Source organism: Silene latifolia, chromosome 2 (assembly GCF_048544455.1).
Source record: "Silene latifolia isolate original U9 population chromosome 2, ASM4854445v1, whole genome shotgun sequence".
Classification (NCBI taxonomy): Eukaryota; Viridiplantae; Streptophyta; class Magnoliopsida; order Caryophyllales; family Caryophyllaceae; genus Silene; species Silene latifolia.
Genome location: NC_133527.1, coordinates 130607499 through 130610987, shown reverse-complemented (window position 1 = coordinate 130610987; position 3489 = coordinate 130607499).

The window sequence follows — 3489 nt, the reverse complement described above, 5'->3', positions numbered from 1 at the left end:
TTTGTTTTATTTTTTGGTTTTGTCGGTGGAGGTAAAGGTAGCTCTCCTTTCTCGATCATGTCTTGGATGATGTGTTTGAGCTTAAATCAGTCTTCCGTGTCATGACCTTTTCCCTGGTGATACTGGCAATAGGCATTAGGATTACAAAAACGGGTTTTCTTAGTCTCGGATAGGTCCGGAGTGGGCCCGATTGGTTGTAGCTTCCCTTGATCCATGAGCCTTTTTAGGGCGCTAGTATAGGTTGACCCCAAGTTGGTGAACACTCTTTGACGACGCTCGGTTTTCTTTGTGGTTGGTTCTAGGAGATTGACCTCATCAATTTTGTTCGCTTGACCATAAGGGCGAGATCCGGTTGATGTAGATCCTTGATAGCCTCTACCAGTTGTTTTAGCTAAGACACCCTTGCGGAGGTCGTCTTTAATGCGGGTCCCAAGGATTTGTAGGTCCTGGAACGTTTTGATGTTTTGGTACCTCAGCAAGTTGGCATAAACCGGGCGGAGGTTGTTAACAAATTTCTCCACCAGAGTTGATTCACTCGGCTTATTGACCAATTGAGTGCTTACCCTCCTCCAACGGGTTAGAAATTCTGTGAACCCTTCCTTATCATTCTGAGTCAGGACCTCAAGAGTGCGGGTGTTAGCTTGGATTTCGACGTTGTCGGCATATTGCTTAGCAAGTTCAAAAGCGACTTCGTCCCAGGTAGTAAGGTTATTCGGGTCGAGGGAATAGTATCATTGGCGAGGGATCGATTCCAGGGATGATGGAAAGATCCGGGTGAAGAGTTCCTGTTTGACCCCCTTTATGGCCATCTAATCTTTGAAGGCCCGAATGTGATTTAGTGGGTCCTCCCTCCCTTGAACTTATGTACATCAATCAAGGTGAAGTTGTCGGGTAATTGGTCCCCAACGGGTTCGAATATTCGATTGTTCTCAAGGTGGATGTTGTTACCACGGGCTAGGAGTTGTTCCTCCAGAAGTTTGAGCCTTTTCTCAATTTCAGTCAAAGGCGGAATGTTGTGTTCTCCGGTTTCCTTGTTTTCCAGGGTGTCGATACGGGTCTCGACACGGTCCAGGGTAACCTTAAGAGCGGTGAGCAGGCTGGCTAGCTGAGCAATTGTAACATCTATGTTGTCATTATTGTTGTTGGACGAAGTCGAAGATGGGGCCATGGTTCTGAGGCAGAAAAACGGCTCATATTACATCTCAATCCGACACGGTTTAATGACTAAATGCAGACAACACAATGAATGGAAAAGAGATCAGACTCAACAAGACGAGGGTGACCGTGTGTGGTGCCTCGGTGCTGACTCGATTTATAATGTGACGGTGTTGACCGGACTTCGACTCGCATCCAATATAGTGGCGTGACGACGTTGAATGAATCTCGAGGTGAGACGACTCATAAGTAAAGACCCATAAGTATGCTTTCTTCGACTCGATAGACACGACGCGGAATTGGAATGGTGAACTGAAATTTTCGAAAATAGATATTTTCAAAAAGATTCGTTTGTCGCTTTATGGACGGCTTCCGAAGAATAGAGATCTCCGAAAGTCAATCAGTTGAAGAGTTGTCTTAAGTTTGTTTTCAAAAGACGGTTTGAGTTTGAGTTGGCTCTGAAAACAATGTACTGCTTCCAAAGATGGTTTTTGAAATTCAAAATTGTATGTTTTGAAAATAGAGTTTTGAAACGTTTGACAAGGTCTCAGAGACGGTGTATGGTCCTCAGAATTTGAAAATGTTTTGAGAAAAGGGGTGTGTGCCTTTCTCGTGTTTTGAAAGGGCCATTGTCGGCGCGAGACGGGTTAAAATCCATGTCTAGACGCGACGATTATAACGGCGTAAAAAGGTGTTTTTGAAATGGTTGTGAAACCGGGTTTTAAAATCGTCATTACGACGGCCTAGAAAGGCGTTTGAAATGGCTGTAGAAAACCGAATTTGAAAATCGTCATTACGACGGCCTAGAAAGGCGTGTTGAAATGATATGAAACGGTCGGCGAAAGACCGAGGTTTGAAATGGCCATTATAACGGCGCAAAAGAGTGTTTTGAAAGTTTGAAATGACATGGAAGGACTTATGATCACATAACACATAAGCACTCGCAGTTTCATTATATTATGCATAATGATGACACGGGTTTTGGTTTAAAAGGGTGGGTTACACACCAAGCGATCAAACCCCGATTTTCGAGGGGGATACCAATAAAAACAAAATGTGTAAGGAGGGTGCCCTAGCCTCGTGCTCGAAGGTGATGAAAGCACTTTGATGAAAAAAAATGTGTAACGTCAATGGTATGCTCGAGTCAATCGGGATTCAAAACGCGGGGATGAGAAAACTCACGCCGACGAGACGAGCCAATTGGTCGAAAAGGGTTAGGTTGTGGGCCCGGACAAGGAACCCGACTATGACCGTAATATCGATTAAAGCATTTCAACCAAGACCTCGTTCGAGTCTCACCATCTAGGGATCACAAAGACACAAGTGTGCTAGTTCTCCCCAGCGGAGTCGCCTATCTGCAAACATGGCCCACCTGCGACGCCCAGCCGATCTGTGGGCATTACAGCGGTCTTTTGAAAGCCACTCTCGGCGGCGTAAAAATGGCTTCGACCGGATCGTTTAGATCGGTCGGTTTCGTCTCGGCAAGGGTCTCGAAACGATGTAAGAGACTTTCGGAGTCGCCACCAAGCATTTGTGGGATGCTTGGGACCCATTCGAATCCACTTTATACCAAGGTCAACTAAGGCAAAAAGCGGTGTTTGACATAGGTAGTAAAGATAAAGAATCGTCCCTCTCTTAGCATCCTATCTCTAGAATGACTCTCGTACGCCCTGGTTAAGGTCGTCCACTATCCAAAGTTTCTGAGTAAGAGGTGAAGCTCCGTATTGGGAAGTCCTTTAATCGGACAACCAATCCTGCCCGTGGTAGCGGCCTATACTGATCGATCTTGGTTGGTTAAATGCAAAAGTTGATAAAACGGGTAAATGCATGTATGCGCATCCACAAGTTTAAACCTAACATGTGAGCTTTCTATGTCGGTTTTTTAATCCAAGTATTAAGTATTTGATGTCGAGTTGGATTTATTGTTGATTTGCATGGAAGACAGAAATTAAACATCCATTTATCGAGTTAGGTTTATGGTGCATAATGTGATCCATTTGTCTTAGTAAGGCGTTTTGCAAATAAAAGATTTTAAAATGTAAAGAAATGAAATGAAAGGTTTTAAAATACCTTTTAAAATGTAAAGAAATGAAATAAAATGTTTTAAAATACCTTTTAAAATATTATTAACCAAATTTTATTACCGAAGCACGGATTAAACCGTCATGGTATTAGGAACCAAAGGTGAAAAATGTTTCATGGTTAAAAGTTTGTCATAAAAAATGATTTGAAATGGTTAAAACCAATTACAAATATGAAATGAAAATGATGGGGCATATTCTGCACCCGCTGACTAGTCAACATATTGAGCAAGGTCAAAGATATCCACAGCAA